The 11,685-nt window shown below is 42.0% G+C and overlaps 1 long non-coding RNA gene across 6 annotated transcripts in view; it reads right to left on the bottom strand.

The window, feature by feature from the left end:
* Positions 1 to 8,374, bottom strand: part of LOC102138902 (uncharacterized) — an 85,954-nt gene extending 77,580 nt beyond the window's left edge. For all 6 annotated transcript variants that reach the window (XR_012426460.1, XR_012426482.1, XR_012426472.1 and 3 more), the window contains exon 1: positions 8,274 to 8,374. This is a non-coding gene — a long non-coding RNA (uncharacterized lncRNA). The remainder of the gene's footprint in view (positions 1 to 8,273) is intronic.
* Between the last annotated feature and the right edge of the window lie 3,311 nt (positions 8,375 to 11,685).

An 11,685-nucleotide genomic window follows, 5' to 3' on the forward strand; every position in this document is an offset into this window, starting at 1 on the left:
CAAGCAAAGAAATTTCCGAAGGACCACAAAAACCCCCGGGCTATTGGTTATGTCCCCTTCAAGCTGTAGGGGAAGGGGAATTTGGCCCAACCTGGGTACATGTCCCCTTCTCCCTCTCTGATCTAAAGCAGATCAAGGTAGATCTGGGGAAGTTTTCAGATGATCTTGATGGGTATACAGATGTCTACAGAGTCTAAGGCAAACCTTTGACCTCACTTGGAGAGATGTCATGTTATTAGATCAAACCCTGGCCTTTAATGAAAAGAATGAGGCTTTAGCTGCAGCCTGAGAGTCTGCAGATACCTGGTATCTTAGTCAAGTAAATGATAGAATGACAGCCAAAGAAAGGGACAAATTCCCGACCAGTCAGCAAGCCGTCCCCAGTACGGATCCCCACTGGGATCTAGACTCAGATCATGGGGACTGGAGTCATAAACATCTGCTGACCTGTGTTCTAGAAGGAGTAAGGAAAATTAGGAAAAAGCCCACGAATTATTCAGTGATGTCTACCATAACTCAGGGAAAGGAAGAAAATCCTTCTGCCTTCCTTGAGCGGCTATGGGAGGCCTTAAGAAAATATAGTCCCCTGTCACCTGACTCCCTCGAGGGTCAATTGATCCTAAAAGATAAGTTTATTACCCAATCAGTCACAGATATCAGGAGGAAGCTCCAAAAGCAAGCCCTGGGCCCTGAACAAAATCTGGAGGCATTATCAAACCTGGCAACCTCAGTGTTCTATAATAGGGACCAAGAGGAACAGGCCAAAAAGGAAAAGCAAGATCAGAGAAAGACCGCAGACTTAGTCATGGCCCTCAGACAAACAACCTTGGTGGTTCAGAGAACAGAAAATGGAGCAGGCCAATCACCCAGTAGGAGTTGTTACCAGTGTGGTTTGCAAGGACACTTTAAAAAAGGTTGTCCAACAAGAAACAAGCTGCCCTCTCACCCATGTCCACTATGCTGAGGAAATCACTGGAAGGCACACTGCCCCAGAGGACAAAGGTTCTCTGGGCCAGAAGCCCCCAACCAGATGATCCAACAACAGGACTGAGGGTGCCTGGGACAAGTGCCAGCTCATGTCATCACCCTCACTGAGCCCCGGGTATGTTTAACCATTAAGGGCCAGGAAATTGACTTCCTCCTGGACACTGGCGTGGCCTTCTCAGTGTTAATATCCTGTCATGGATAGCTGTCCTCAAGGTCTGTTACCATCCGAGGAACCCTGAGATGGCCTGTAACCAGGTATTTCTCCCACCTCCACAGTTGTAATTGGGAGACTTTGCTCTTTTCACATGCCTTTCTTGTTATGCCTGAAAGTCCCATACCCTTATTAGGGAGGGACATATTAGCCAAAGCTGGAGCTATTATCTACATGAATATGGGGAACAAGTTACCCATTTGTTGTCCCCTGCTTGAGGAGGGAATCAACCCTGAAGTCTGGGCATTGGAAGGAACAAACTCAAGCTCCAGCCTTAAGCCTTCCCACAGGATGAAACTTCTCTTTATACGTCACAGAGAGAGCAGGAATGGCTCTTGGGGTCTTTACTCAGACTCGTGGGACAACCCCACCACCTGTGGCATAACTAAGTAAGGAAATTGATATAATAACAAAAAGCTGGCCTCACTGTTTACAGGTAGTTGCGGCAGTGGCCGTCTTAGTGTCAGAGGCTATAAGGAAAGGATCTCACTGTCTGGACTATTCATGATGTAAATGGCATACTAGGGGCCAAAGGAAGTTTATGTCTATCAGACAGCCGCCTGCTTAGATACCAGGTGCTACTCCTTGAGGGAACGGTGCTTCAAATACTTGTACAAAGTACTTGTGTAGCCCTCAACCCTGCCACTTTTCTCCCAGAGGATGGGGAACCAATCGAGCATTACTGCCAACAAATTATAGTTCAGACTTATGCCACCCGAGATGATCTCTTAGAAGTCCCCTTAGCTAATCCTGACCTTAACCTATATACCGATGAAAGTTCATTTGTGGAAAATGGGATACGAAGGGCAGGTTGTGCCATAGTTAGTGATGTAACTGTACTTGAAAGTAAACTTCTTCCCCCAGGGACCAATGCTCAGTTAGCAGAACTAGTGTCACTTACCTGAGCCTTAGAATTGGGAAAGGGAAAAAGAATAAATGTGTATACAGATAGCGAGTATGCGTATCTAATCCCACATGCCCATGCTGCAATATGGAAAAAAAGGGAGTTTCTAACCTCTGGGGCAACCCCCATTAAATACCACAAGGAAATCATGGAGTTACTGCACACAGTGCAAAAACCCAAGGAGGTGGCAGTCTTACACTGCCGAAGCCATTACAAAGGGGAAGGAGAGCGGAGAACAGCAGCATAAGTGGCTGGCAGAGGCAGGGAAAGACCAGCAGAAAGGAAAGACAGAAAGAGACAGAAAGTCAGAGGGAGAGAGAGAGAGAGAGAGGAAGAAACAGAGACAAAGAGGGAGTCAGAGAGAGAGAGAGAGAAAGAGAGACAGAAAGTGAAAGAAAGAGAGGAAGAGACAGACAAAGAGGGAGTCAGAAAAGGAGAAAGAGAAAGGACAAAGAAGAAGTCAAAGAGAGAGAAAGAGATAGAAGTAATAAAGAAAAAATAGTGTACCCTATTCCTTTAAAAGCCAGGGTAAATTTAAAACCTATAATTGATAATTGAAGGTCTTCTCTGTAACCCTATAACACTCCAATACCACCTTGTTGTCAGTGTAAACAAGGGCATAGCCTGAAAGCACTGAGGCCACTGACAACTCAGAGCCTTCCTGTCAAAAATACTTAACCCAGCAGGTTTCCTAACAGGGGATCTAAATTTTAATTAATTACCATACAAAGGTCCGACCACACCTAGGAGGAACTCCCTTCAGGACAGGAGGATAGATGGTTCCTCCCAGGTGATTAAAGGAAAAAGACACAATAGGTATTCAGTAAGTGATAAGGGAACTCTTGTAGAAGCAGTTAGGAAAATTGCCTAATAATTAGTCTGCTCAAACTTGTGAGCTGTTTGCACTCAGCCAAACCTTAAAGTACTTACAGAATCACAAGGAGACATCTATACCAATCCTAAGTTAATATGGACTGAATGAGGTCTTATTAATAGCAAAGAATAATTGAAATCCCAAACTTACAAGGTTTTCTTTTCTTTTTTGTTTTTGAGACAGAGTCTTGCTCTGTCACGCAGACTTGAGTGCAGTGGCGTGATCTCAGCTCACTGCTACCTCTGCTTCTCAGGTTCAAGTGATTCTCCTGCCTCAGCCTCCTGAGTAGCTGGGACTACAGGTTTTCAACAACAGTTAAGTTCGCTACCAAAACCGCCGAGGCCTAGACCTCCTCACTGCTGAGAAAGGAGGACTCTGCACCTTCTTGGGGAAGAGTGTTGTTTTTACACTAACCAGTCAGGGATAATATGAGATGCCACCTGGCATTTACAGGAAAGGGCCTCTGAAATTAGACAATGCCCTCCAAACTCATACCAACCTCTGGAGTTGGGCGACATGCCTTCCCCCTTTCTAGGTCCTATGACAGCCATCTTGCTATTACTCACTTTTGGGCCCTATATTTTTAACCTCCTTGTCAAATTTGTTTCCTCTAGGATCGAGGCCATCAAGCTACAGATGGTCTTACAAATGAAACCCCAAATGAGCTCAACAACGTCTACCGAGGACTCTTGGACCGACCCGCTGGCCCTTTCACTGTCCTAAAGAGTTCCCCTCTGGAGGACACTACAACTGCAGGGCCCCTTCTTCACCCCTATCCAGCAGGAAGTAGCTAGAGTGGTCATTGCCCAATTCCCAACAGCAGTTGGGGGTGTCCTGTTTAGAGGGGGTTTGAGAGGTAAAGCCGGCTGGACTTTCTGGGTTGAGTGGGGACTTGGAGAACTTTTCTGTCTAGCTAGAGGATTGTAAATGCACCAATCAGCACTCTGTAAAAATGCACCAATCAGCACTCTGTGTCTAGCTGAAGGATTGTAAATGCACCAATCAGCATTCTGTAAAAACGCACCAATCAGCGCTCTGTGGCTAGCTAAAGGATTGTAAATGCACCAATCAGCCATCCATAAAAATGCACCAATCAGCACTCTGTGTCTAGGATTGTAAACACACCAATCAGCACTCTGTAAAATGACCCAATCAGCTCTCTGTAAAATGGACCAATCAGCAGGATGTGGGCAGGGCCAAATAAGGGAATAAAAGTTGGCCACCTGAGCCAGCAGCGGCAACCTGCTTCGATCCCCTTCCACGCTGTGGAAGCTTTGTTCTTTTGCTCCTCACAATAAATTTTGCTGCTGCTCACTCCTTGTGTCTGCACTACCTTTATGAGCTGTAACATTCACTGTGAAGGTCTGCGGCTTCACTCCTGAAGTCAGTGAGACCACTAAACCACTGGAAGGAAGAAACTCCAGACACATCTGAACATCTGAAGGAACAAACTCCGGACACACCATCTTTAAGAACTGTAATACTCACCGTGAGGGTCTGCAGCTTCATTCTTGAAGTCAGCAAGACCAAGAACCCACCAGAAGGAACCAATTCTGGACACAATATCATGTTAACAGTAGACTTTCCTGGATTTCAGAAAAATCTCATTCTTTTTACCCTCAGCTGCCTTGGATTGACATGGGCAGCCCAGGGACTTAAGTGGGTGCTTGCATGTAATATTCTGATTTGAAACACAAGTGGGCCCATATGGTATGTCTAGTAATGTTTAGAAAGTCCTAAACTACTTGTTGAGTTTATGCCCTACACCTGGAGAAAGTGTGGCAAGAAAAATATATTCTATTATGTTTTTCGATTTTGCCTTGATTTTAATCTCTTTATCCTGATATCTTCTGAACTGAGCATAGTTCTGTTATGTCCTATATTACAAATAGGAAAAAACAATATATACACACATATATAATGTATTATGTATTTATGTATAGTATATGCACATATGCATATATATGTATAACATATATGTGTATATGTATGTGTATATATGTATGACTATATGAGAGATAATATATGTTGAGAAATTATCTTATAATAAATGCCTAGATTCAATAAAATGTCCTTAACATGACAATCTGATCTGACAAAAATACTTTAAATCTTCTATCTATTAAGACTTATTAAATCTTCTGGTTATAAATGTTGTTTAAAAATGTTCTGTGGTAAGAGATACAAGGCTTATGGAAAACAATTCTTGAAAAGAGAATGTATGTCTGATGATATGCATAAACTGAAGCTGATGCTACAGGCAACCTGAATCACTGACTGCAAATAAAGTATTGATCAGAAAGAAAGAAATCTGAAGGACTTCTCAAGAAAAAAAAATGGATGGCAGAGAAAACTGTCATAATTGCAGGGGAAGTGGTCTTGAGGCTCAGTTATGTGACTTTTCCTACTCCCTGTGTGCCATTCTAGCCTATAGGAGAGAAGACACAGAGCTCTCAGGAAGAACAGAGCTGAGACCCAGGGATTTAAAAGACAAATGAAATCTGTTCCTCTAATTCAAAAGGAAGCTGGGTCTTTGTTAATAAACAACTAGAGACACAATCAGGACTCAGGATTCTGACCTTCAATCACTCTTCTCTGGAAAACTTCCAAGGAATGAGAGCCTAAGTACCCCTGTGCCTAAAATAGAAGTTGGGTAAGCCAACTTGGAGTTGGGTAACTCCAGGCCTTCTCAGAGCAGTCCCAGACCTCTTTAACTGAAATCATGTAAAAGAGAGGACCTCAAAGGAAATATCATCCCTAAAGAGAGAAAGAGACTATCTCAGCATCTGGACCCAAAAAAATCCCCTCAACTTTCATCCATTAATAGCATCTCTTCTTCACTCTGAGATGGGGTGGGCTAAATGTGGGTAGGAGGGAGCAGAGGGAACACTTGGATGTCCCTGAGCCTTGCACAATAGCTCAAAGCTCCAAACAGGGCATGTAGATCAATAATAATTGGGATGAAGGAAAAGAAGTCTCTGGATCTCTGGCAAGGAAGGAAAACCCCCAGAGTGGCTGCTGTGGCAAAAAGGCTCCAAAGTGAGGTGACAGTGCAGTGGAGCCATGCCAAGATGGGATTCAGAGTTCATAACAAAGGAGGAGGTAATTTTAATCAAGGTATGAGGATAAGATGAGAATTAGATTAGCATAATTTGTGAGAAATGTTCTACAATAGCTAGTAATTTCTGATTAGGTACATCATCAATGAATTAGAAGTTGATAGTATAAGGTTTCTACATAAAAGTAGCAATAAATATATGCTTACTTTCATCTAAGGCAAAATTATCAAGGTGCAAGTAGTATTGTTTTCAACGTTTCTGGCACATGGTAGTTCTACTAAATATGTTGAATTAATTATTGAATAAGTTATCATCCACATTTTTTAACTTCATGGCCTTATCTTGCATACTGCCATTTAGTGGCAGCATCCCTAATTGTAAGCAAAGTACCAGTTGAAAAGAAATTCAATTTTGAAGTATTAGTACATACTATGGGGAAGGAGTTTGTGTGTTTGTTTTTATTTGTATAAGTTTTTAAACCAAGGAATATACTAGCAATAGATTGTATACATGTTTTTATTGTTATCCTAGATGATTCAGGGGAGCCAAAAAATTCTCAGAAGTCTTATCTTTTTCACCTGGAATTTATCTTAGCCTTTCCAGCATTTTCAGAGTTAGACTGTGAAACAGTAGAACTCTTTTAATATTTCTAATGTCTCTTGACTCACAAGTCACAGGGGAACTGATGAGTTAACATTCTAAACATTTCAAAAGAGTTTAAGGAAATGTTCATTCTCCAGCAGCAGGAGATGAATGCAAAGGTCCAGAGGGCTTTGTGAGCCACCTCCTCACTGACAATGATGGACTCTGTTTCTACCTAGGAAGAGAACATAGGGGGCTGACACAGGCGTTCTATTTTTTACTCTAATGAATGCTATTTTCATTTGCTTTAGAGAGCAGTCCCCAAGAAGACTAGTGACAAGATGAAGGTTCACTGGCTTCCTTTGTCCCTGACAGGTTCAAAAGTGCTGTGCAGGTGGCAAATTAGACTTGGCTTCCCATTAATTGATAGGAAGAAACTTTCTTTCCTGCTGTTCAGATTGTCTTTGGATCCTTTAGCACACATGAGGTTTCATGGAGTTGTTATTATATTTATTATTGCTGCTGCCAATGCTGTAGGCAATATATTTGAGAAAATGATGAAGGCTAATAGCAATTAGAAGCCTCTCTGAATAAATGTCTTAAGGTAGCAAGAAACTTGAGATTAGGTAGGGTGAAAAGCGTATCAATTGATATCAATTCTGATTTGGGGTAGCTCTGGGTCTGGGTAAATAACTTATTCTTTATTATATTTAAAGAATTAGAGAAAATAATAATATTGATGATGATAATTATGATATGCTATCACTTTTCAAACTCCTACAGTGTTCAGGCAGCCTGCACAGTGCTTTACATACATTTGGTCATTTAACCTACAGAGCAAACCTAAGAGGTGATTATTCTTTGAGCACTGGAGGTGTAAGGGATTGGCCCAACTTCACACAGCTTGTAAGTAGTAAAAACATCATTCCTCCTCAGTTTATAATAAAAGAACTACAACCAAGCAAACCACAGAAATAAGAGTGTAGCTCTTTCCTTCCTATGACATTCAAGCAAACAGAAACAAAGACTGACAAGGTGAAACGAGAAGGATTTAAACCCATGGAGGACAACTAAAGGAAGAAAAAGAGAATGTGTCTTCTCTAAAGCCTGGCAGCCTTTTCCATGAAAGTCAGGAAAGAGTTTTTTTTTTTTGTTTGTTTGTTTGTTTGTTTGTTTTTTAACAGATCAGCCCTACATGTTTTGTGGAGTAAAAGCTTGAGAGTGAATCACAATGATATATGTGAGTATTGGACACTGTCATGGCTTTCTGATGTGTTAACAAGGCTAAGCTAACCTACATTCCCCAGAATCCCCTTTCTGGCATGTTTCTGGTTAAGGTGGGATTCCGGGGAGATTCTTTCAAGAGAATGGAAGTATCAAAGAGGAACAGCAGCCAATCTGTAATACATATAACCTTCTCCCAATTATTCAATCAAATGCTATTCTAGGTGCCACTACAAAGAAATTTTGTGGGTACAATTAAAGTCCCAATCAGTTGAGTTTGAGTTGATAAAAAGAAAGATTATCATGGGTAGACCTGACTCAATCAGGTGGATTTAAAGAGGGACTAAGCTCTCCTTGAGTATGAAAGATTCCAAGCAACAGAGGAGAAATAAATTATAAAATATTTCTACATTCTGGGGCCTCCACACTCACCTCATTGTTGCAGATCTGCTGATTGACCTCATTGGCATGACGCAACAGTTGGAGCTGCAACTCTGTTACCTCTGGATCCTTCCTTCATGAATGTTTACTCTGTGGACTTGGGGCGCACGCGCGCGCGCACACACACACACACAAACACACACTTACTTCCCATTGGTTCTGCTCCTCTGGCTGTACTCTGATAAAAACACTGAGAGAGGGTGAAACCACAGCACATTTGAAAACCAGCCTGTCTACCAAATAAGTAAGCTTATATAAGAGATTGTTTTTTTACAATAGGAGGGGCCACTGACTGGTACAGCATTCTAGGCAAAATCACATGCAAGAAAAATTAATATAAAGTCATATCCAACTGTGAAGAAGAGAGAGCTCTTTTAATGGAGCAACACATTTTATTAATCAGCTTGGGCTTCTATAACAAAATACTACAGGCTGGGTAGCTTAAACAACACAAATTTATTTTCTCACGGTTCTGAAGGCTGGAAGTTCAAGATCAACATGCCGGCAGAGTTGGTTTCTGCTGAGGCCTCTCTTCGTGGCTTTCAGGGAGCTGCCTTCTCACTGTGTCTTTGTATGACCTTTTTCTCTGTGTGTGAGTGGAGAGAGAAAGAGGTCTGGAATCTCTTCCTCTTTTTATAAGAACACCAGTCCTATTGGATTAGAGCTCCATCCTTATGACCTCATTTGTCCCTAATTACCTCTCCAGTGGTCCTGTTTCCAAATTTAATCACATTGGGGGTTAGAGCTTCAACCTATGAATTAGGGTAAGGAGACAGTTCATTTTATAACACATATCTAGCAAACAAAAAGAAGAAAGAAAAATGTTTATAAAAGTAGGGAATTTGAAGGCCGGACCATTCCTTCCAAGAATTAGCTGGTTATTGGTAGAAAGAAACCTTCTGCTCTTCAGGTGGTCACTGGATACTGCAGTACATTTTTTACCCACTCTCCCTCCTGTTGCCTGCTTCCCACCAACCACATAGAATGTCCTCATCTTCTCTTTACCAGATTATACATCAATATTGGCCTCTTCACTGTTTTTTAAAAGAAAAAGTTCATGCTTTGTTAATAGATTTACTGAAGAATCATAAGAAAAACAGAAAAGATAGTTTACATCGCACATCCCACAGCAAAGTATTTCACAGTTTTGCAGCCAATATAGCTTCTTGTATTTTCACCGTAGTCTCCCTCCAGGATCCTACACCCCAAGTTAGTCTTTGGCTCCTTTATTGTCCCAATTAATTCTGCCCCTAACCTGAATACTCCATCAGGCTACTGTTATTTAACATAACATACATTTGTGGTCCCATCCCACCAACCCAAGTGATACATCAAACAACACACAGTGGTCTTCCTCAGAGGAGTTCTAGTGAGACATGCCTTTCTTTATCTTGCTTCAAGAAAAACGGAACTCTAAAGGAGTTTCATGCTCAGGCAAGACAGGCAGGTGCACCAGCCAACAGCACACCACTGAGTGGATGACTGTAACACAACAGCTCTTTAGTCATCGGTGTAAGGTGGGCTGATTTGGGTAGGGGACAAATATAGAAGGAGAGGTAGGCTTCAAGTCACTAAAGATAAGCAGATATTATTTCCCAAAGACAAGGCTAAATTCTTCAAGAAAGAAGAAATGGAGCAAAGCTAGTTTCATTATGGTCTCCTGCTCCTAATCAGGAAAGAGGAACAGGCATCGTCTTGACAGCTGGTTGGGACAGTTGGGCTCATGGAAGATAGTGCAGGTCCCCCTGAAGGAACTCTCTCTACTGATCATAAAATGGCCAATTTAACACAGCATCAAATTAATAATGGAATAAAGCTTTGCCACAGCCTTGAAGGCCTCACATTCATCAGCTGCACTGTTGGAATGCGGCCTTTCTGTGCTCTTCCCTCATCTTTTTACACAAACACCTCTTTCTGGGACTCACCTGTGAAACTCTTATACTCGGGTGCCTGAAAAATGTTTCTGTGATTCGGTTTGGAGAGGCAACATGGTGCAACAGGGAGAGTTTGGGGATAATGTGTGTGAATGTGCTTTGTTAAGGGTGAAGACAACACATAAAATGAAGCATTTCTTTTAGAGTCAGGAGACCAGAGTATTAGTACCCATTCTGTGCGTGACTTTCAGCAACTCATTTTACCTCTTGAGAATTCAGTTTCCTTCTTTGTAAAATTATGGTATTCAACTAGATGCCCTCTAACATCCACTCTGGATCGATAATGGCCATCATCATAATGATGACTTGATATTTATCACACATTCAATATGCTTCAAGGTGCTCTTATAACTCTTCTAAGGTGTCACCTCGTATTTTTCACAACAATCCTATGAAAGTATTCTTTTCATCATCATCCCTACTTTTCTAACCCAGGTAATTGCCTCTAGTGCCTACACCCAGCCACTATGCTATATTGCCACTTCGAGTGTATTTTAATGATGTGTTCTATAAGAAACAAACACAAACAAACAAATGAAACCCTCTGAGACTGCCAACAAAATATCCAGTACTCAGCTGTGGATTTTTTCAGTGGTGGTGGCAGATATCTCCTGCTTCGTTTATGTTCTTATCCAGGATTCTTATGACCAACATGGAAGAGTTGGCCTAGAGTTAGCAGCACAAACTCAGAGTGAGAAACAGGCAAAGCTGACTGGCTGTCCCGGGATTGAACTCGTGACCTTGGGCTCTTTATCAATTGGAAATGTTTCACTTCCCAAGTTTTTGACAGGTATTTACATGCGCTGTGGCTAGAGAACCAGGTTTTAACATCACTGGCACGGTCTATATTGACTGGCTGTGCACGGACAAGTGTCATCTTGCCACATCTCCTTGGGAGTCTTCAGAGGGGGAAAAGCAAAATTCAAAAGAGGTAGCCTTTCCCTTAGTACTTAGAGATGGCTCAGAGCATCAGCTTTAGGTTAACTCTGATTTCTATTGCCCAGCACAGTCACCATACCACAAGTGGCCTTCTCCTTCTCCCTGCTCACCCCAAACCCACTCAGCCTTCCAGAACAGCTATCCACATTGGCTTCCCTGACCTCTATAGCATTGTTAACTCTGCCCTAAAGTTTAGTGCCCAGTTATGAGCTTTGTCCTGCTGCTTCATGACTGTTTCATATGCCTTTAAATCTTATGTGTACCAACAGGGACCCTGGAGAAAATGAAGCATTCATTTTTAGTTCCTCTGTAGTACTCAGGTCAGTGGTAAACTGAACTCATGTTTCCATTACCACTAGCCAAACACTCGTTGAATTGGATTGAAAGAAGGAATTGCAGGTAGGGCACCCTCCTGAAGAAGAGTCCTCAGGATCCAGGGTTCTTTGTGGAAATGAGAACCCCTGACCATGATTTGCGTGTAGACTCTTTTGGGGCTAACCTCTTACTTGGCATGTCCACCACTGACATTC

The sequence above is a fragment of the Macaca fascicularis genome, chromosome 1 (assembly GCF_037993035.2).
Source record: "Macaca fascicularis isolate 582-1 chromosome 1, T2T-MFA8v1.1".
Classification (NCBI taxonomy): domain Eukaryota; kingdom Metazoa; phylum Chordata; class Mammalia; order Primates; family Cercopithecidae; genus Macaca; species Macaca fascicularis.